Source organism: Mixophyes fleayi, chromosome 1 (genome assembly GCF_038048845.1).
Source record: "Mixophyes fleayi isolate aMixFle1 chromosome 1, aMixFle1.hap1, whole genome shotgun sequence".
Taxonomy (NCBI): domain Eukaryota; kingdom Metazoa; phylum Chordata; class Amphibia; order Anura; family Limnodynastidae; genus Mixophyes; species Mixophyes fleayi.
This window is the reverse complement of record NC_134402.1, coordinates 322,019,859-322,044,781: the sequence shown is the minus strand read 5'-3', so window position 1 is coordinate 322,044,781 and position 24,923 is coordinate 322,019,859.

Genomic DNA, 24,923 nt, shown 5'->3' with positions numbered 1-24,923 from the left:
ACATCTAGAAGAGGAGGATCCATGTCGGTTACACAGTACATAGTACATATCAAGGTACCGGTCCTATAATACATCGCCAGAAATTGGTAAGAGACCTTTGTTACCTTTTGACATTCCGTATTGGATTTCATCAGTTATTCCGGAGTTGGACCTCCCAAACACACCACTTTATTCTCCATATTACTATCCCTGACAGGGTTTGGTAATTCCGTGAAAATCTTATTACAATCTCTATATTAATAGAGTGGAACGGTTTTTATACAGTTGCTGGACTGGTACATATAATATCTGGTCAGCGTGTAGGTGCACCTACCTCGCTACCAATTGTTTTGGCACCGATAACAGTCCTCATTGGTTGTACCTATTATGGTTTTTTACATGTTAGAATAAACTTTTTTAATTATATACTTTGTGCATGAGTGTTTTTGTGGCAGACTCGGGCATACCACCGCATACCTTGATTGTTTTTATTATCTTTTTTTGGGGTGCAGATCCCCAGCGTTGGTACCGAGTCTGAGCAGTCATTTCAGTGCCGGACTAAGTTATATTTTATTCACATTAGCCCAGTTGGAATTTACATTGTAAATTTACTACCACGCACACTCACTAGTTCTATTTTCTCAAGCCAATTATCAAATCAGTATGTTTTTGGACTGTGGCAGAAAACAGGAGCTCTTGGATTAAACCCATGCAAGCTTGGGGAGAACCTACAAGCTCCATAGAGATAGTGCCTTGGTTGGACTCGACCCGATGACCCCAGCACTGTGAGGCACTAATATGTATATTTTTATGCACCATTATGGATACTGCTAAAAAAATGAATGTTACTGCCTTGCAGTGTAATAATTTGTACATTACCTTTAAATATAACATTTACAAATATCGTCAGATTAGATCAAAGCTAAACTCCAACCTACAATCAATCTTACTAGCTGGAGTCTCTTGGAAAGCCTCTCTTTTGCTCTTATCTAAGGGCTGGTATAAAGACACATGGAAGCATCAGCATGTATATTTATTGTGTATTTACGGATTAAACCTGAGCTGAGCTGGAACACATTAAAGTGAACAAGTTCAGATTTTCGGAACATTAACTTTAAATTGCGGAATAGAGCAGTCCCCATAGGCATCTGTTAGAGAAATGCACTGTTGATAAATGTTACTTAAATGTGCCTCGGGCCCCCAAAAACAGCTGTTTTCAGGGGATTTTTATGAAAAAAAAGGTAAAATAAACTGGCACCTATAAGCAGTGAAAACTAAAGCAATAAGAAATAGTGGGAGATGGGATTAGTATCAGGAGAGCAGTGAAGAGACAGAGGCAGGCAGGGCCGCCTTCAGAATAAATCGGGCCCAGTACGGGCCCCCGTGCTACCCGGGTCCCCCCCCATGAGTGCCCCCCCCCCCTCCATGAGCAACACATACTTACCTGGGGGCCCGCCGCTGGTCTCCGCTATTCTGTCTTCAGCCTGGCTGTCACCGTGACAGCCAGGCACCAGGATCCGATCGCAGGGGTGGAGGAATCATTCCCCCTGCGATCATGTGATCTGTCCCAGGCAGAGCACATGATCGCAGGGGAAATGAATCCTCCACCCCTGCGATCGGATCCTGGTGCCTGGCTGTCACGGTGACAGCCAGGCTGAAGACAGAATAGCGGAGACCAGCGGGGCCCCAGGTAAGTCTGTGCTGAGCTGTTGTACCGGGCCCCCTGGTGGCCCGGTACAACAGTACCCCCAGTACCCCCCTGATGGCGGCCCTGGAGGCAGGTGTGAAGTGGGGAGAATGTAGCGGTCAGAGAGTTTGTGGAAAGCAGAAATACCAAGTGAAAAGCTAGAGGTCCAAGAGGGAGCAGGAGATGAGCAGCTGGATGATGAGTGAGAAACAGGGAAATAAAAGAAAACAAATATATAATTACCAGGTTACAATGTCCAGGACAGTGAAAGTGGAGTGGCAGACTGCAGCAGGTGATGCTTGTTAATGGCAGGTGTCAGAGTGTGTTCCCTGTGTGTTTAACTGTGCATTTCCTTACACTTTGTGAGAAAAACCACTTAGTGTAGAAAAAAAAAACCCAAAATGTCTCCCCTTAGATTAAATGCTAAGATATAGTTGTGATGAATAGAAACTACTTACATCTGTGCTAATTGAACAGCTGAGAAAAAACTCTATTGGTCTTAGGTTAGATAAGAGTCAGGTCAGAATGGTGTCATAAAATATGCTTTACTGATCAGCAACCTAACACAGGTTATAACAATAGATAACAAATTCCTGCTACAAAATAAATAAACATTTTACTGTTATTCTCTCCGGTCTCTGAACTATATCTCACTGTAACTCAGGGCCATCTTTTCCATTGGGCACGATGGGCAGCTGCCCGGGGACCCCACGGGCAAAGGGGCCCCATAGGAACGGTTCTTAATGAGAATAAATAATCCTGCAAAAGATAAAAACCTGCAAAAAAAACCTACAAGGGTCACTGCGCAAGTACATCTATCTCTCTCTCTATATATCTATATCTATATCTGTATCTGTATACATCTATATATCTATATCTAGGGGCCCCGGTGCACTGCTTTGCCCGGGGGCCCATAATGTTGTTAAGATGGCCCTGCTGTAACTGTATGTAATATCAACTACTACTGCTATGATCCTCTCCTGTGTCTGATCCATATCTAAGTGCTTCTGTGTGCTTTTCAGTATAGGTAAAAGAATTTTGTTAGTAATTAATACTACCAGTGAAGCATATTTTAGGACACCATTCTGACCTGGTTCTTATCTAGGCTAACATAGAGCAAATGTTTTGATTAACTGACCAGTTAGCTCAGATGTAACCAGTTTTCAAATTAGCCTTACTGACCCTGGTTTATTAAGAAAGCAATTTGCGGTTTTTAAAATCGGATAAAAATTGCCTGCACGTACGCCGATATTCAAATACAAATAACCTGATGAAACGTTGATATTTTAATACCGGTATAAACACATTCTGGCAATACGGTACTTGCTGTATTCAGACTAGAGATGGTCACTGACCCCCGTGTTTTGGTTTTGTATTCGGTTTTGAATCTGGATTACCTTCGTGTTTTGGTTTTGGTTTTTGTTTTGCAAAACCGTCCTTGCGTGTTTTGGCTTTGGTTTTGTTCGGTTTTGCTATTTTCGAAAAAAATACAGTTTTTTTGGTCTAAAATAACCTAATTTAGTGCTCCACCAGTTTCTTAGATAAGTGAGGTAATTCTAAAGCTAATAAATTATGAAAAAAACTGTTTAATCCCTGGTGGGCCGTCCTTAATTCAAACACTTGTCTGCAAATTATACAGACAAACCTGGTTGTTTACCTCCTCCATCTTTGATTATTGGCAATGTAGCCATCATCTTTGGGTGTATATTACACCCTAAACTTGTAGTTGAATATTAAAAAAAGCAGCCTGCACAGACTGTGGAACTAGAAAGTAAAATTAAATGGACCACAGTAGTTTGGTGGCTATCTATGTCCCCCCCCCCCCCCGCCCTCCACTTGTAGTTGAATATAAAAAAAGCAGCCTGTACAGACTGTGAAACTAGAAAGTGAAATTAAATGGACCACGGTAGTTTGGTGGCTATCTATCCCCCCCCCCCCCCACACCCTCCACTTGTAGTTGAATATAAAAAAAGCAGCCTGCACAGACTGTGGAACTAGAAATTTGAATATACAAAGAAATGGACAAAGGCAGTTTGGTATCTGTCTGCATCAGACCCCACCCCCCCATCCACTTGTAGTAAAATAGAAAAAAAAGCAGCCAGCATAGGCTGTAGAAATATAATTTCGAATATACAAAGAAATGGACAAAGGCAGTTTGGTATCTGTCTGCATCAGATCACCTCTCCACTAGGAGTAAAATAGAAAACTATTCAGCCGTTATATAATCTAGAATATGAATAGAAATTGAGAAAGGCAATTTGGTATCTGTCTGTATCATAATCATCAACATTCTCATTAGCGCCCTCGTCACCTCCACAAATCTCCCCCTCATCCTCTTCTATTTCCAAAGTGGCATCCTCAATTTGTGTATCACCGGCTGCACTCGGGCTATTCAGGTACACATCAGCAGAACTGCTGAAAGGGCCCTTCTTTATGGGTACACTAACAGAATGCTCACGATTAGACATACCACTGTTGGATGGACCACAGGGATTGGTGTCATTTGTGAATCAGAGCAAACATTATCCTCTAATGCCTTACTGTTATCTTGCAGCTCGGCTTTGACGCGTAACAGTAGTTGTGCACCAATTGTAGGCTCGGTAACTTTTTGGGATCTGCCACTAATAGCCAAAGGTGAAGGCCTCATTCTCTTTTTGCCACTGCGTGTGTAGAATGGCACGTTGGCAATTTTTTTTTTATCGGCACTTAACTTTTGTTCAGTAACACTTCTTTTTCGCTTCAACACAGTAAAAAATTTTCGGGGGGATTTTGGACTGATTTTGAAACACTGTGTAGTTGTATATCGCCTTGCCCAGATGACGTACTGGGAACACTAACATCAGGACTGGTGACAGAACCTGGTTGCTCATTCTGATCATATGTGGACTACTTTGAATCCATTCTGAGCCCAAAGCACTGTGGAGTGCTAAAAATTAGTTGGTAGATACTGCTGACAGATAGTAATTTTGACAACCAGAAATATTTATGCACAATTAGGGGGGACACCCCTAAAGCACTGGGGAGTGCTAAAAATTAGTTGGTAGATACTGCTGACAGATAGTAATTTTGACAGCCAGAAATATTTATGCACAATTAGGGAGGACACCCCAAAAGCACTGAGGAGTGCTAAAAATTAGTTGGTAGATACTGCTGACAGATAGTAATTTTGACAGCCAGAAATATTTATGCACAATTAGGGGGGACACCCCAAAAGCACTGGGGAGTGCTAAAAATTAGTTGGTAGATACTGCTGACAGATAGTAATTTTGACAGACAGAAATATTTATGCACAATTAGGGGGGACATCCCAAAAGCACTGGGGAGTGCTAAAAATTAGTTGGTAGATACTGCTGACAGATAGTAATTTTGACAGCCAGAAATATTTATGCACAATTAGGGGGGACACCCCAAAAGCCCTGGGGAGTGCTAAAAATTAGTTGGTAGATACTGCTGACGGATAGTAATTTTGACAGCCAGAAATATTTATGCACAATTAGGGGGGACACCCCAAAAGCACTGGGGAGTTCCAAATATTGGAAAGAAAAAAAACCTCTATCCTCCTTTTTTTCTAGCGATTTTTGTTGCAACAATTGGAATAAGAATATTGGATTCTCTGTCCCTGCTCTAATCAGCCTGTGACTACACCCTGCTCTCTCCCTCTGTCAAATGGCGATGGATTGCTGTGGAGGCGTGTATTTATAATCTTGAAGTATCTCGAGAACCTAGCCCAGAGATCCGACGACATCACAATGACGTTCGGCCTCGATTTGGATTCGGAGCGGGCGGGAGAGTACCGAGCTACTCAGCTCTATCCCCGTCTATCAAAGTTGTAAGCTCTCCTGGGCAGAGTCCTCTACACCTCATGTATTATGTCTGTCGTCCTCATGCTACCTTGTTGTCATGTCGTAAGCTTAATCCTTTGCTACCTCATGCTAACTTGAGACCATAAATGGAGTTGTTATTATGCTTAATTGAGTTCATATCACTGTTATTATTTCTGTCTGTCATAATACTTGTTGTACTCATATTTGTCATATCTGTAAGATGACTGTCTTGCACTATGGAATATGTAGCCCCTTCTAAATGAACGATAATGATGATGAAGGAAAAAAGCAGTTTTGCAACCATAGGTTTACTGCTACATTATGTGCAAATCTAGATCAGGACCTTTAAGTTCATCTCAGACTGAGCTTTCTAAATCATAAAGTATGAACTTCAGAGCATGGTAAAACACATCTTAGACACCATCGTCTTTGTACTTTAGGCATGAGCTTTATATTTTTCACTAAACAATTAACATTTTATTAGTCAGAATGCTCATTGGCAGCCGTGTTATGGCAGAGGAAGGTGGTGCTGGTGGTGGTGGTGGTGGGAGAGGTTAATCACAAGACACTTGTTAAACTGTAAATCATTAATAGCAGATTAAATCCAAAATCTAAGTTAACAACTCCATGGGGTCAATGTATCAAGCTGAGAGTTTTCCGGCGGGTTTGAAAAGTGGAGATGTTGCCTATAGCAACCAATCAGATTCTAGCTATCATTTTGTAGACTGTACTAAATAAATGATAGCTACAATCTGATTGGTTTTTCAAACCCACCCGAAAACTCTCAGCTTGATACATTTACCTCAATATGTCTTTTTACAGGTTACCAGAGTAAATTATGTTAAAACCTCATTGCAGAGGGAATTGCATGTTTAAGCAACACTGAAAATCCCCGAGTTTATTTCCATGCAAAATAAAATGAAAACAACAGGAATAATAAACACTGAATTTAAAAAAAAAATGAACGTGGGAATTCCTAATTATTTTATAAACCATTGCTGTTTTGTAGCAATGTTATTACTGTACATTAGACCTACAAAAGTTGTAATTATAGATATTAATTTTGCCAGCCATATATGGTCACCATCTGGTTTTTAGGTTCTTGCATCGTACTCTAGATTTCCTCATTTAGCTTTCCATGTATATGAAACTAAGTTATGTACAGTCAAACTGAAATCAAATCACACATTTAGAAAGAAGCCATTACCGTCCATGTTGGCTGTACATCAAAGATGCCCTTATCTATCATTGGTCTGCCCCACTTTCCTACATGGTACATCTGAGGCCAGGTTCCCATCATTCATGGATTGCCAAGGGATAAACAAACCACCACTCCCGTCTATTGCCTAGCATGCTTTGTCTGGAGAATATAGCTATTTCTCCACAGATTAAAGTAGTTCCTTCATTTGCTACTGTAAACCTCCAGAGTCAGTCTTCCTGAAACAACTGAAGTCGGAAAGAGATGGATAGTTCTGTTTGTGTCTCAAAGCTTGTTCCCCAAAGATGCTATTGACACATTAAAACAGCTCCCTAGCAGACGGTGCCTGCGCTCAGGGCTTTTCTGACATGCTCACAGGAAGCGAAAAATTATTATAGTGAAGGCAGGAACACAAGATCATAAGGGTGAGCTCCTTTTATCTTCTGCTTTGTCTGTGGTCAGAGAAAACACTACACTTTAGAAAATTCTCTAAAGCTGCAGATGCTGTTTGTCACAACATAATTGTATGTATTTTAGTACTTAGCAAAACAGCCATACATCCCAACTATCTCGACGTCTGCAAAGCAGTGCTGATTTCAGGGCTCTTGTCTGCCCACGGACACCTTCATCCTGTGGATTGGAAAGAAAGGAGATATGACCTATTCCCTGCTGTTCTGCTCCAGTTGCAGGTGCGTGCAGCAAAGAATGTGTCTCTTCAGGGCGTTGGAGGGGGGATAATGGTAGAGATGGGCGGGCTCGGTTCCCCGAGATCCGAATTCATCCGAATTTAGCCTATCCAAGTACCGAGCCGAGCACGCCCGGTACTCTCCCGCCCATTCGGAATCGAAATCGAGGCAAAACGTCATTGTGAAGTATTTGTATTTCTGAGCTCGGTTCTCGTGAGATTTGAAAAGCATAAATACCAGCCTCCACAGCAATCCATCGCCATTTGACAGAGGGAGAGAGCAGGGTTAGGTCACAGGCCATATCAGCGCAGGGACAGAGCAGTAATTGGACACATTATTGTTTCTATTCAATACAATTCTAATCTTAATACCAATTGTTACAGCAGTAAGAGGAGGATAGAGGAGGTTTTTTTTTTCAATTTCTGGCACTCCAAGTGCTTTTGGGGTGTCCCTTATTCCCCATTCTTTTGCATTAAGTTTTCTGGCTGTCAAAAGTCATATTTGTCAGCAGTATCCAAAACAATATTTAGCACTACAAGTGCTTTGGCCTCCTTAAAAATGGATTCGAAGCAGTCCACATATGAGCAGAATCAGCAACCAGGTTCTGTCACCAGTCCTGATGGTAGTGTTCCCAGTGCGTCATCTGTGAAAGGCGATGTCAAATTACATAGTCTTTTGAAATCAGGCAAAAAAACACACACCCAAAAAAAGATTACCGTGCTGAAGCGAAAAAGAAGTGTAACTGAGGATAAGTTAACTGTCGATAAAACAAAAATTGCCAACATGCCATTCTACACAGGCAGTGGCAAGGAGAGAATGAGGCCTTCGCCTTTCTCTATTAGTGGCCGATCCAAAAAATGTTACTGAGCCTTCTTCTTGTACGGTCACTCGTGAACAAGCAAGACCAAGTAATTTGGAGTCTAAAAGTGGTGCACAACTTCTGTTACATGTCAAAGCCAAGCTGCAAGAAAACAGTAAGGCATTAGAGGATAATGTATGCTCTGAATCAGAAATGACACCAATCCATGTGGAGAGTCCATCCAACAGTGGTATGTCTAATCGTGAGCATTCTGTTAGGGACAGTGTACCCATAAAGAAGGTTCCTTTCAGCAGTTCTGCTGATGTGTGCCTTAACAGCCCGAGTGTAGCCGGTGATACACCAATTGAGGATGCTACTTTGGAATTAGAAGAGGATGAGGAGGAGATTTGTGTAGGCGACGAGGGCACTAATGATGATGTTGATGATTATGATGCAGACAGATACCAAATTGCCTTTCTCAATTTCTATTTATATTCTAGAGTCTATAACGGCTGAATAGTTTTCTATTTTGCTCCTAGTGGAGAGGGGGTCTGATGCAGACAGATACCAAACTGCCTTTCTCTATTTCTTTTTATATTCTAATTCTACAGTCTATGCAGGCTGCTTTTTTTCTATTCAACTACAAGTGGAGGGCAGGGGGGGGGGGGGGGTAGGGGGGCATAGACAGCCAACAAGCTACCTTGGTCCATTTATTTTGTATGTTGTTCAGTCTATGCAGGCTGCTTTTTTTCTATTCAACTACAAGTGGAGGGTGGGGTCATAGACAGCCACCAAACTACCTTGGTCCATTTATTTTGTATATTGTTCAGTCTACAAGTGGAGGGCGGGGGGGTCTATAGAGACTGAAACCAAACTGCCTTTGTCCATTTCAATTTATATTGTACAGTCTATAACGGCACAATATTTTAGTATTTTCTACAAGTGGAGGGGGGCCTAGAGAGACAGAAACCAAACTGCCTTTGTAAATTTCTTTATATATTTAACTATAAGTGTAGGGTGTAATATACACCCAAAGACGATGGCTGCATTGTCAATAGGCTAAGATGAAGAGGAAGACAATCAGGTTTGTGTGCAGAATTAAGGACGGCCTACCAGGGATTAAACTGTTTTCTTCCTAATTCATTAGCTTTATAATAACCTTACTTATCCAAGAAACAGGTGGAGCACTAAATGCAGTTATTTTATGCCTAAAAACATTGATTTTTGAACAAAATAGCAAAACCAAACCAAACAAAACCAAAACCAAAACACACAATGGCGGTTTGGCAAAACCAAAACCAAAACACGGAGGTCAGTGAGCATCTCTAGCTAATGGGCACCGCAGGTGGGTCATGTCCTCTTTGCTGTATGTCCCTATTTGACGTGCTGCAAAGTTGGGAAGTATGACTCAACTGTTACATAATGCAGCTCTTGCTAAAAAAATATGTTACACTTTATTAAATGCAAAGGTAGTTATACCATACACTAGTAGCTCTAATCACTCTTTGATAACTAAACTTTTGCCCTATGGGGAGAGCATCATAGAATCTTTGGATCACTGTTCACAGCCTTCCTGTTCTTCCCTCTGTAAACTACCACAAAATGTCTCTGCGCACGCAGCATGTAAAGTAAAGACTCCGAGTCAGAGCCCGGAGATGTTAAGTTATTAAAGTCATTGTTGGCACAACCTCCTATCGGACACACTGTGCTTGGATGAATTTTTAATAAAGGGACCATATTTAACAGAGGGCATATGCCCCCATTCATAGATAGTCGCCTATTCTTGCAGAAAATGATTTTTAATTATTATAAAAATATTCTGTGTGCATAAAAAGAAATACTTGCCCTTATATTTCCCATGGTGGAAAAGGAGAGGGACACAAATGTTGGGCCTAATATTTGTATAGCGAGATGGGCTGCACTCTACTCTCTCCTAGCTGGCCTCTTCCAGATGCATCACAGCTCGCAAGCTATAGAAGACCTGTAACCATACTCATGAAAGAACATTCAGCATACACAGGACTTCAGGGTGTGACACCTAGAATGGTAAAGTGTCTGACACAGAAGACATGGCACAACTCATCTTGCTATTACACTTTGGATGCCAACTCAAGCATTAACATACTGGATATAACAACTTTATCCTGGGTGTTATAACTTTATGTTTACTATGTAATACATAGGTGCTTGGGTCACAGAACAATTTAAGAATTGTTGTCCTTTGTTTAGTTCACTAACTTGTAGAGTTAACTTAATCACACTTCAGTGATTGTATCATAACACATAGGCATACAAGTACAGTACTGTACCATTCTCCTTGTAGTCAACTCTGGGATATCCAATTTCAGGCCACTACAGATGTTCCTCCACTGATGTAACCACCAAGGCAGTGGTCCCACTTCACTGTCACCCAGCTTTTGGCAAACACACAGATTCATAAGATTTGCAGGGATATGGAATGAAGGAAGAAGATGGCCAGTCCTCACAGTCCTTCACTGTAGCTCTGATTCTTCAGTCAGTTCAGCAGAAGCCATAACCCCTTACCAGTCCTGACATTCATCTTCACAGTCTTTAACACACTGAGTTTCTCAGTTCTCCAGACACAGATATTTGTCTGGCCTCTGATTAAGCCCTTTTTGTCACTCCCCAAGTGGAAGACCTTATCTCTCAGGGATGTATAATGCATAACTCTGGTTTCCTCATTTTTGGCTCTTATTGCCTAGGGGTTACAGAGTATATCAGGCACTGCCCATGTCTGTTGCAGAACTACTGCCAGCAGTGGCTCCATACTGTAAAATTAAGATTTGGTAGCATGTTTGGTTAGAAAAGCATGTATTCTGCCAAAATGTCTAATGTGGAGGCGGCAGGACTGTGAGAGAGACTGGATGTGAGGAATAAAGCAGAGGGTGGAGTCAAATGTGACACCAAGACAGCAGGATTGGGAGACTGAGGAGATTGTGGTGTTATTGACAGTGGAGGAGATTTGAGAAGAAGTGGTGACACTAGGAGAAGTGAAGATGATAAACTATGTTTTGGACATGCTAAGCTTTATGTAGCATTGGGGAATCCTGTGGAGATAGCAGAGAGACAATTCAAAACAAAGGGCCAAGAATAGCCTTGAGGGACCCCAACAGATAGAGAGAGTGGAAGGGAGGATGGATGTGCATTGATAGAGACACTAAAGAAACAGTTTGATGGGTTGGAAGTGAACCAGAAAAGAACTGTGTCACAAAGGCCAATGGGTGAGCAGGAGAATTATTGGCAATGGGCACCAGTGTAAGTAAGGGCCTACTCCAAGATCATGTGGAATGCATTCATTTGAAGCGCAACCCTTAAAGCAGCTTCTACTTGAGCCAAATACATTGGAAAGTCTATTTTCAAAACACTTACTAAAATTCCCTGACGTTTAAAAGAACAAAAACATTATGTAGAAACCGTGGACACACATATACATCATCCAACTAGTTTCCCAGTGCTTCTCTTACACATATACTATATAAAAGCTATCCCATACTACAATCCAGTTGGAGAGGAAGTTTGTTGCTACAGTTAAAATAAATATATGTGCCAAGTGTGATTGTGCAGAGCCATATATGTTGTTAATTTAATATGTAGTGCCCTACCTGGTGCCGAGACTAATATGCAGAGATATATCATTGCCAAGGCTTATACACATAGCCATACCTTTTGCAAAGTCTGGTATGCAGTTATATATGTAACTGGGACAGAAAAAACGAGCAGCTATCAGCTATTGATGAAACAGACGTCGTTAAGGGTACCATTTCATTGCTTTTACTGCATGAAATTCTTATTGGTGAAGAGGACTGAATGTGGTTTCTTGCCCAAGTCCTGGAGTATGACACATTTTTCCTATCTGCAAAACAGCTTCTGTTGATATTCACGAGAAATTCAAAATTCCTTTATACTTATCACCATCATTGTTTATTTATAAGGCGCCACAGATGCCGCATTGCCGTACAGCAAGAGCAAAGCTATACAAACACATATAGTGATAATATGTCAATGAAATAGTATTAGCAAACACAGCAATACACATAGCTAACATATGAAATAGCACAATACAGCATACCAAATACAGCGTACAATGTAAATAGGGACATACAGACAAGAGGGACTGACAGGAGAGAAAGGGTATAGAGGACCCCTCCTGTGAGATGCTACATTCTACTTATAATTAATTGAAAATGATATATAATTGTAAAAACAAGACAAAAATCCAATAAAATAGGACACTTTAATAAAGTGGTGTGGTTTTGTGTTAATATTGTTTTTATAGCAGACTCAATGGCTTCTATTTTATTATAAGTTTTGTTAGTTGTTAAGAGTTATTTACTATTGTTGCTCAAAGATGCAGTAACATATTTTAAGCAGTCAGTAAGTAGCCTTAATCTGTCTAGCTTGACAATGAATACATATTTATGATTGCTATGATATAATGTACATTAGCACCTTTGAGCAATGTTAGTAAATAATCCCCATGGACCTCTAGATATAGAGAATAACAAAGTTAACATTTCTAAGCACATAAAGGATAATCAGGTATAATACATCTTTTACACCAACAAGTATAGGTTTTTTTTGTCATAGGGTCACTTGCGTTTTCTAGTGCCAATCTGTAAACCCCTCCTACTTCCCATATTTATATTGCATTCTGCAGGCTCTTTAGTCCACAGTCTGTTTCTTTTGCTTTCCCTCTTCCAGACCTCTCCCCTTTGCTCACATTCTTACAACTCCCCTCCAACCCCCATACACTCCCTCGATCCCCTGGAACAATCAACGTCGGCCGGCATACACAGTGACATAATTGTAACATGCATAAACAACATTAGCCATTAAGGGCTCTTTTTAATGAGAAACAGAGCCCAGTGAGGAAGCTTCAAAGTGACGCTAGGAAGGAAACTGCCTGAAACAAGATCGCCCTTTGATGCCCCAATTAATACGTCCCTTAACTTGATTTCCTGCACTTGTGGCAATGCACAGAAAGCTCTTTAATCCCTCCGCAAAGACGGAAAGGATGGAGGCCAGGAAAAGAAGCGTCATGGATGGCTAGAGATGTAGGCAGTGAGCGTATTAGAACAAATTAGAGAATTCAATGAAGGACCGAGATGGCCGAGTGCGGAAATGTCAGGCAGGGAAAATGAGTTTAATTTGTGCAATTCTTTTTTCATTTGCAAGGAACATCGAGAGAACAGTTAATTATAGCAACATATCATGTTGAAGGGTACAAATATTTATATAAAGCCAGAAAAATGAAAATGTAGCATTAAGGCTCAGTACCTCTTTTAAGTCATGAATTAGTTGCATAATGTGAATAATTTAAATGATATGCAATATAGCTGTTTTGTTTTTTATTTCCAAAATCCACATCTGCAATATTTATCTGTCTATTACATAAATGTGCTTTAAAACAGTTGATGGTTATTATTTGGTGGACTAACCTCTCTCCCCTCAACTATGTACTGTATTTCTGTGACTCACAGACTACTCCTCTCAGTTGTTACCCATTGTTAAATTGTAAGCACATTTAAGCATTCTACAAGTGATCTGAATGTCTATGCATTTCTGATTGCAATGTACTTGTAGACAGTTTTGTATCTATCTATCTATCTATCTATCTATCTATCTATCTATCTATCTATCTATCTATCTATCTATCTGTCTATCCATTAATACAGTCTGAGTTTTACAAAACCTGGTTGCAGGGTAACCATGAAGGCACCATTTAGGCTCCCTTCCTCTTCTCTATTCACTTAACCCTTTTTATGACTCTGGATATTTTTCTTTCCCCTAACATGGTACCACATTATACTTGCTACCAGATATGATTCAGTTTTATGTACTTGGCACCAGTTAGGTCCAAGGAAGTTATAATTTATTTTGCGTCAGATATGACTCATCATTAAACTTTTGATTAGCTATGGCTTAGCTTAATATACATGGTACTAGTTATATTTTAGTCAGTTATACCTGGCTTCATATATGGCTTAGCATGTATCCGATATATATTATTTGCTGCCGATGTTGTTTTTGGACTTGATGTAGCCGGTGACCTTCCTTGCAGTTTTTCGAGATTCTTTGGCCCAGTTCACTGGTCACTTGCTGCCTAATACAGTGATTCCCAAACTTTTTCAATTCGCGGCACCCTTAGAGTCTCCATAATTTGTTCAAGGCACCCCTCCATAATAATTACTGAGCAGTCCTGTTTTATAAGTAGTTGGGCCAAAATAACGTAATAAGTATTTAAGTCAGGACAGAAATACTTAGTAAGTTGTCTGAAAAAATAACACACATAAATCCAAGGGAAAAGAATATTTTTATATAGTTTTTTCAATTATATTTCTGTCAAAGAATAATTTACAGCTAATATTAAGGAGAACAAGATCAAACAAAAATGTACAATGTACAAAAATCACACTGTGCCCATTCACGATCACACTGTGCCCTGTTTTATCCACACACTCTGCCCCTCTTCATTCTTTTGCTCCTCCATTGCTGTTTCCTATCACCAGTTCCCCTACCCTTACTTTACTTGCCATACTTGGCCTTCTTTCTTCTATCTTTTCTTCTGTTTTCTTACCAATCCGGCGGCGCCTGGGACCCAGCATCCACTTCTCTCCTGTCGCTTCTCACTGAATATGTCGGGCATGACGTCATCATGCCCGTCATTCAGTGAGAAAAGAGGAGTTTTAAATTTCCTGGCCTCGGCCGCGCCTTCCAGGGTGTCGGGTGTCACAGGGAACCGTCGGCCTACTATATCCCACTGCTTGACAGGTGGCATTGTAATGAGATAATATATGTTATTCACTTCACTTATCAGTGGTTTTAATGTTGTGGCTGCTCGGTGTGTGTGTGTGTGTGGGTGTGTGTGTATATATATATATATATATAAAATCATCATCATCATCCTCATTTATTTATATAGCGCCACTAATTCCGCAGCGCTGTACAGAGAACTCAGGCACATCAGTCCCTGCCCCATTGGGGCTTACAGTCTAAATTCCCTAACACACACACACACACACACACACACATACAGACAGACAGACACACAGACTAGGGTCAATTTGTTAGCAGCCAATTAACCTACCAGTATGTTTTTGGAGTGTGAGAGGAAACCGGAGCACCCGGAGGAAACCCACGCAAACACAGGGAACATACAAACTCCTCACAAATAAGGTGTGGTTGGGAATTGAACATATGACCCCAGTGCTGTAAGGCAGAAGTGCTAACCACTACGCCACCGTGCTTGCCCCTCCAAGCTTCTAGAGAGACTTGCCTACACTCGCCTCACACACTTTCTTTTCGCAAACAACCTGTTGGATCCTCTTCAGTCTGGCTTTCATTCTCAGCACTCCACAGAGACTGCGTTGACCAAGGTTGTCAATGATCTGATCACTGCTAAAACTAAACGCCATTACTCTCTCCTAATTCTCCTGGATCTCTCGGCTGCATTTGACACCGTTGACCACTCTCTTCTCATGCAAATGCTGCAATCCCTAGGTCTTCAAGACACTGTTCTATCCTGGTTCTGATCCGACCTCTCTAATCACTCTTTCACTGTTAATTTCTCTGGGGCCACCTCTGCTCCGCTTCCTCTATCAGTTGGAGTACCGCAAGGCTCAGTGCTAGGTCCTCTGATGTTCTCTATCTTTACCGATTCTCTTGGAAGTTCCTTTGGCTTTCATAATCATCTCTATGCGGATGATACCCAAATCTATCTATCCTCTCCTGATATCTCGACATCTGTGTTGCCCCGTGTAACTGACTTTCTTTCTGCCATATCATCTTGGATGTCCTCTCGCCAACTCAAACTTAATCTTTCTAAAACTTAGTTAATAATATTCCCACCCACCAACAAGAGCATACTTGACACTTCTATCTCTGTTGATAACATGACCATAAATCCCACCCCACAAGCTCGCTGCCTAGGTGTAATCCATGACTCACACCTATCCTTTGTTCCCCACCTTGACTCTATATCTAAATCATGTTATATACATCTAAAGAACATTTCCAGAATTCACACATATCTCACGCAAGACACTGCAAAAATATATATATATACTATATATATATATACACACACACACACATACACGCATTCACTCACTCCTTGGCTACTTTATTAATCAGCCAGTTATGTGAAGCACCTCAATGAGTAAACGCATACAGACATGGTCACAGGCTTCAGTTGTTCTTGAGATCAAACCCAGAATGGGGAAGAAATGTGCCCTAAGTTCCTTTGACCGTGGAATGATTGTTGGTGCCAGATGGGGTGCTGTGAGTACCTCAGAAAGTGCTGATCTTCTGGCATTTTCACACAGTGTCTAGAGTTTATAGAAATTACATGTCATCTCATGGTGGTTCCACGAACATGACGATGTGTTCAGTGTACTCAGATGGCCTCACCAGATCTCAGTCCATTAGAGCACCTTTGGGATCTGAATGTGCAACCGACAAATCTGCAGTAACTCATCATGTCAACATGGACCAACAAAGTGGTCACTGAATGAGTGTGTACTTGTAAATATTGGGACAAAAACGCTGGCAAAGTCATTGGTGGACTGTATGTAGGTTTTTGACCTATGGGTCTTAAACTCCGGGGTAAATTGTTAGTATTGTACAGACAGTTTATTGTAAGCTTTGGCCTCAAGTAAAAGCTGCATCAAAGGTTTCCTGGAGTGAATGGAGAGAGAGAGGGAGGGCCTCCATTCATTAGATCTATTTGAGGCTTTCTCACCAGCCATAAAGACAGCAGGCTAATTATAATAATTTGTGAGTTTGCTCAGTCAGCCTCTCTGAGGCTGGGGAAAGAGGCTGGAATCCTCTATTGGGAGAGATATCTGTTATTTGCTTGTAAGTGAAATAAACTGGACATCTACTATTTTGTTTTTGAGTTGGAAATTAGATCCTTCCACAAATAGAGAGAGGGCTTCTCTAATGTATTCAATAGAGCAGGACAGGCCAGAATTTATTTTGGCCTGTCCTTTAATAAAACCTGCTGAGGCTATTTTTACCTGAACATTGGTGCTGCACCTACCTCAGAAGATGGCCTCTGTACCCTGATCTTCGTGACAATACAAATATATAAATATGTTTATACATACACACATGTCTGAAAAGCAGGAAGAAAAATGTGAATGATTGCTGCTGTTTATTAATATAATTCAGATATGGTTACAAAGCATTTTTTAACAGCAACTCTTATAGTTACTGTGAGGAGCACTGCTAAACACTTGGCATGCAAGATGTAGTGTGGGGAAAAATTGGTAATTTGTTTTCAATATAATTTAGTATATTTTACAATATATATCAAACATGTTGCTCCAAATTATGAAAAAACTCTCAAGTGGAAACATTTAAATCCAAATGTTCTGAATAATAGATCACATAAATGTGTGTGTAAAATATCTGAAAACATGTTTAAGCTCTGCATAAATAAACCCTAGTCTCTCTATTTGTCTGTCTTTGTGTGTGTATGTTAGGGAATTTAGACTGTAAGCTCCAATTGGGCAGGGACTGATGTGAGTGAGTTCTCTGTACAGCGCTGCAGAATCAGTGGCGCTATATAAATAAATGGTGATGATGATGTTGGTAGAGTAGTGTAAGCTTTCTCAGTAGAGGCTATAACAGTGAGTGTAGTAAAAAACTGAACTAAAGGGACTAAAAAAAATGGACTACTTATTTCTTTGCATTCTTTTCTATGTTTGATGGGTTATCTTATTCATAAACTGCCCTCAAAACTGAATTATCTTAATTAGCTCTGAATTAATGAAAATGCTATAAGAGAGGTAGAAAAACAGTACAATATTGAGTATAATAAAATGTCCAAAGTGCAAAACAGGCAAAAAAAAAAAATAGCAAGAGAGTAGGAAGTGGAGAAAGAGGCAATGATGTCAGTAAAATGACATGGTAAATGGAGATAGATAAATAGAGAGTGAGAGATATAACAGCTGCATGCAAAGACAAGGAGATGAACTCACGGAGCCCCTAAGAGATTCAGGGAACGTCCTCTAATCTGCAGGCCATCCTCTGACTCGCCCTCAGATATCCCCTAAGGGACATGGTTAGGGATGCTGCAAATATTTACCTCTTACATTTAAAAATAAAAGGAATACAAATGGTTTTCCAGGGAAGTCTGTACTGTGGATCACCCCTTCCTTCCCTCTAATGTCTAGGTATCCTGCTTACATGCACATTTGCACGTGTATACACATGTATGTATAGATAGCTTTAAATAGTCTGTGAGTGTGCATTGATTGTACTAACTTGCCTAATACATTTCCTTAAGATGATGACCCAAGTATTACACGGGGTCTGATGTACAACAGGTAGAGTATAGCCAATCACAATCCAATCAGCTGTCAGTTTTTGTGCTCTTTAACCCTATATGACATTGCTAACAGCTTTTTTTCAATCTTTCAAATATATTAGAACATCGGATGATTACAAAATCAGGTCTTCAGATAAGTGATTATTTGTCTTTGTGAGATTTTAAAAATGTTATCTCTCATCTTTATTCTTGTGTGCTTACTTCCACCAGTATATCTTTTTTGTCAATACTGTTCCCTTAGATCTAATATATTGATCATTATAAACTCCCTCAGTCACTGGTTTCAAAAAGTGTGTGTCTGGTTGCTGAAATCAACATAAATGTATTCACTATGGGGCTGATGCTGAGTGGGTCACACAATGGGAGTAAATACTCTTAAAAAAAAAAAGAGCACAGCAAAATAGAGTATTTACTCCCATATGCAGAGCCATACACATCTACCAACTACGCATCAACAGCATGTGTAATTGGTTTATGACAAGTCATCATCATCGTAGAGTATTTGCACTTGCAAAAGAGCACCTCCTAAGAGGTGTATATGCCTGTTTCTGCAAGTCTGCATTTGTGTAAACATGTATTAACACACCCTTACTTATACGACCAATGTAAGGTGAACGCAAGTGCCAGAATAGCACAAGTCTGTATAGGCGATTTCAAGTAAGTTATGTTGCCGTTCAGAGCATGAGAGGAGGCACCATTGACATAAAAGTTATGGGAGCAATCATTATTTATTGATTAAGGGGCAAAGTTAATTTATAATTAACTTATGGGGCAATATTTATTTTTCATTATATTAAGGTTGCAATATTATTGTATGTCGGTTTAAAACACAATTTTTTAGCAAATCTACCCCTTAGGGCTAGATTTACTAAGCTGCGGGTTTGAAAAAGTGGGGATGTTGCCTATAGCAACCAATCAGATTCTAGCTTTCATTTATTTAGTACCTTCTACAAAATGAAAGCTAGAATCTGACTGGTTGCTATAGGCAACATCCCCACTTTTTCAAACCCGCAGCTTAGTAAATCTAGCCCTTAGAGTCTGGTGCCCAACTGGCAGGTACAGTAAGTGCTACACAGTGATACTCTGCTAAGGGAAGTGTCAGACACCATTAGTGAAGATTCTCATAACTGCTAACTCAAAATAACCGAAAAAGTCATTGCTAGTGAAATGAAAATGCACTAAAATAATTAGTTATATTTAGTAATGTGAACACAACATAAATGTATTTTGAGACCCTTTATAGCAGTCTGTAGATGCATGTAAGAATCTAGCAAATTGGTCACCAAGATTTGACCATGACTTGCATGTGATATTTTTGGAGGTTACTCATCATGGGAATGGGTGCCGCTTTAAAACTTGTTTGTTATAAAATTAAAAAATTGCATTAAAGAGTTTGGCTTTTAGACCAAATGTTGTCTGTTTCACCAAATATTGAATAATATATGATCGTTGCAGCATATTATTATTATTATTATTATTAATTTTTATTTATAAGGCGCCACAAGGCGTCCGCAGCACCTATATTAAAGCATATATTAAAGCATCAAGCATATATTAAACAAGGGAGTTTATATAGCTATAGCCATAGATTTAGAATAATTGTGCGGCAGATTTACCATGGGCATAATGATTTGTATTGTTTAAGGTAAAAGGGTGTTCAAAAGATATCACCAGCTGCTCACCTCACCATATAGGCTCTAAAGGATATCACAGCACTTAGCCGTTTCATTGTTTTACTCTACTCTACAATGCAACATAAAGAACATGAGCGCATATCAGTCTATCACATATCAATCGGCCTATAAAATGGAAAAGGGTATGTTAGCTAGATATAGTTTTGTGTTATTTCTCTGTACAGGCTATGAATAAACTAAAGTGCATGCATTACAACCTCTAAAGGGTTAATGTAAATATGTTTATTGCGCCTTTAAATTGAAAAAAAAAATGTTTCCTTTACATATACATTGTGCTTAATCAGTGAATCAGCATACTCTGTCCACATTGCAAGCTAAAGCTTACTCTGTTATAATGTGATTCTTAGTAATAAATGTTAAAATATGTCTGTGTTTTAAACTGATTATTTTAAATCCAAGCAAAAACAATATATGCAATTTCACAGCAGAAAATGCAATGCACGCACGCTAAATAAATGATCCCTTAAAGCCCCCAAGTTCACCGCAAGTTGAAGGTTCAAATGGTTGTGGGGTCAAGGTGGGGTGTTCTGGATGTTTAGCAGACAGTACAAGACAGACAGATGAGTAGAGAGATCTGCTGAGCAGAGTCGTGTATGTCATGCTCTCTTTCTCAAGGGCTGCCTAATTCTTTCTGCAAATGTTTTGGGTTTGTTTTTTTAGATCACTGACTAATCAGGTCAAAGGCTCAAACAAGTTGTTCTTAGAGAGATTTCATTTTTTTATACTTTAAAGTCCAAATGTAACAAATATCTTCAGTGAAATCTGAATGTGTGTTTTGTATGGCTTTTAATTTCTGGTTATGTTGATGTAATTTCAACTCGGTTCTGTGTAGTAAAAGCACCAACCTGTCTATGATTTGTGATGTTATCTTTTTTCTAAATGGTCCTTTGTGTTAGCATGTTTTGAATGCTGAACTCCCAAGAATGACCTGTCATAGATGGAATTTTTTTTTTGTCCGAATACCCTTCTTCCCTACATAAACTCAAATTCTTACTCTACACTAATTGTTCATCCTGTGGGCCAGTACCCCAAGTTGGATCCCAGAATCTGTTTTTGAGGTGCATGATGGTCAGTAGATCATAACTGCCTACTCTCCCAGGAGAATCCTGAATTTCGCGGAGTCCTTCCAGAGGAGAAAGAACCATCTCGGATCCCAGCGGAAGTGGGGCTTAATGACGCGAATCAGATCATCAGACCCTGCCCCCTGCTATGAGAGGCCGTGAATATCAGCATTACATAAATGATGATGCATACTTGCCTACTTTTGAAGGCAGCTGTCCAGGAGGGGAAGTCTGTCGAGGGGGGCGTGGTCACGCGTGGTGCGCCATTAGGCTCTGCTCCTGTCAATCTTAGTCAATTTTAGCCAATCACAGCAGGGGGCGGGGCCACAATGGCGCATTTAGCCCTGCCCCCACCATCTTCAACAACGGTGACAGCTGGATCCTGAATTTTTGCCTGCTCTCTCGGAAGTCCGGGAGAACTCCCAAAAATTCTGGAGTCTCCCGGACATTCCAGTAGAGTAGGCAACTATGTAATGTTGATGATTGCATAGCAGGGGGTGGGGCCTTAGTAACACAATGGCATAACCATGCCCTCTCCCACCACCTGACCTCATCTACTCTGGGATCTCCTGGAGGGTAGGTTCTAAAAAGTTTCGATTAGGCAGTACATTCTTCTGTAAAACACCTTTTTTTTTACATGTATTACTTAAAAATTGCTACAAGTTTGAAATAATTGTAATCTTTTAATACACTTTCCTTTTTCCTTTAAAATGATTTTTTGTTTTAAAGACTGATATAACTTCATTCCATATTTTTAGTTCTGCCTACCATTAACCCTTCAACAGCAGCGGGGATTCATTTTCATGATTTTACGGGGCTTCATTTTTGCAGTAATTAACATTTTTAATCTACTTAGTGAAATTGAAGAAAAAAGTATGCTGAAATTTATTCTAGTTCTTCTAAATATATTAAAAATTAAAATAAAATGTGTTTTTTAATTTATATGTAGGGGCAGGAACAGGGATTGTTTCTTTGGCATTTCAATTTCACTTTTACTTTATTTGTATTTATTTATAATATAATGTGTTTATAATATTTATTGAGGTCACTATAGACTGAAATAGAGTGACTATCAAAAGTATTCACTTTTATTGGCATTCATTATTATGCGTTTTTATTTGTTATTATTTTTATTTATTAAGTATTCACCCACTGTTTTAATTTTTGATAAAAGCCCATTTAGCTACAATCACAGATTTGAGTCTATTCTGGTAATTTGAACACTGCAATTTTCACCTATTCTATACTGCTTGATTTAGTTTTGGAAGGTGTCAATTGTTATAATTAGGTTGCAAAGTTGAGGTAGGGCATGGGAATCACGTTTGTGTCCCTCTTTTACATGGGAACAATTAATGTAATGGTGGGAACTATTTATTGCTGGTAAAACGGTTGCGGCTAATTATTTAGTGGTGAGGGCTATTTTATGGTGGGGCCTACTAATTTAAAGTGAGGTGAGGAAAATATTATTTAATGCTGGTTGGCTTTTAATTGAATGAGGGGCTGAGTTGGGGGCAGTTAGGCTTATTCATTAAGTGAGTGGCTGAGCTAAGGGAAGTAGCCTTGTTTATTAAATATGAATGGGTTGGTTGGAGTTAAATATGCTTATTTATTGGGGAAGATTGAATTAGATGCGAGGTGTTTCCTGGACGTCCTCGACACAACTTGTGGTGGAGTTTTGACAGAAATCTACGCTCATTTTTCTCGCGCCCCATCGGGGGTGTAAGAGTATCCATGGGCCTCTTGGTGCCCTAACAAATGTTCTTCTCACATGAATGCTAAGGTTTGGCTTGTTCTAGACAAAACCACAGTTGTGCCATGGTAGGTATATTGTTATCACCAACAGATCCAATGTACACTCGATCAGTGACTGAAATAAGAATTACTATTAAATGTATGCTTAGCATCAATCTATTAGTAAAGCCTTGTATGGGGTAACTCATTCACCTATCCCAAGCAAGGGCAAATGCCTGACTGCAAAGCAAAAATCTCCAGTGTCAGCAAATGGTGATGAAGTGGGATCAAATGTTCAATTAAGTCATCTGTGTGCTCCATTCTCTCCCAGAGAAGGGGAGTGATGGAGCACACAGAGGGGGGTGGGGGGGGGGGGGGGGGGGGAGAATGGAGCACATATAGAAAGGGGGGGAAAATGGAGCACACTGAGAGAGGGTAGATTGGAGCACACAGAGAGAGGGGGAGAATGGAGCATAGAGAGAGAGGGGGAGAATGGAGCACACTGAGAGGGGGTAGAATGGAACATACAGAGGGGGGGAGAAATGGAGCACACAGAGGGGGGGTAGAATGGAGCACGCAGAGAGAGGGGGAGAATGTAGTACACAGAGAGAGGGGGAGAATGGAGCACAGAGAGAGAGGTAAGGGGAATGGAGCACACAGAAAGGTGGGGGATGGAGCACACAGAGAGGGGGGTGAGAATAGAGCACACTGAGAGGGGGTAGAATGGAGCACACAAAGAGAGGGGGAGAATGGAGCACACTGAGAGGGGGTAGAATGGAGCACACAGAGAGAGGGGGAGAATGGAGCACAGAGAGAGAAGGGGTAGAATGGAGCACACTGAGAGGGGGTAGAATGGAGCACACAGAGGGGGGGAATGGAGCACACAGAGGGGGGGGGGTGGAGCACACAGAGAGAAGAGGAGGATGGAGCACACAGAGAGGGGAGGGAATGGAGCACACAGAGGGGGGGGATGGAGCACACAGAGAGAAGGGGAGAATGGAGCACACAGAGAGAGGGGGGGAATGGAGCACATACAGAGAAGGGGGAGAACGGAGCATACAGAGAGAGGGGGAGATTGGAGCACACAGAGAGAGGGGGGTGAATGGAGGACACAGAGAGAGAAGGGGAGAATGGAGCACACAGAGAGGGGGGGAATGGAGCACACAGAGAGAGGGGTGATGGAGCACACAGAGAGAAAGGGAGAATGGAGCACACAGAGACAAGGGGAGAATGGAGCACACAGAGAGAGAGAGGGGGGGTGGAGCACACAGAGAGAAGGGGAGAGTTGAGCACACAGAGAGGGGGGCAATGGAGCACACAGAGAGAAGGCGAGAATGGAGCACACAGAGAGAGGGGGGAGAAGGGAGCACACAGAGAGAGGCGGGGTGGAGCACATAGAGAGAGGGGGGAGAATGGAGCACACAGAGAGAGAGAGGGAGAATGGAACACACATAGAGAGAGGGGGGAGAATGGAGCACACAGAGAGAGAGGGAGAATGGAACACACAGAGAGAGAGGGGGAGACGGGAGCACACAGAGAGAGGGGGGGAGGAGCACACAGACAGAGGGGAGAATAGAGCACACAGAGAGAGGGGGGAATGGAGCACACAGTGGGGGAGAATGGAGCACACAAAGAGAGAGGGGGTGGAGCACACAGAGAGAGTGGAGAGAATGGAGCACACAGAGAGAGTGGGGAGAATGGAGCACACAGAGAGAGGGCAGGGAATGGAGCACACAGAGACACAGAGAGAGGGGGGAAATAGTGCACACAGAGACGGGGAGGATGGAGCATACATATACTAAGAGCAGGTGCGTCTGAAGACTTGTCCAGGGCATGGAAGCCACTATAAATCTTGTATCAAGTTGTTCGTTTAGGAGAGCAGAAAAAAGGACTGGCTATTGTACAGCTAT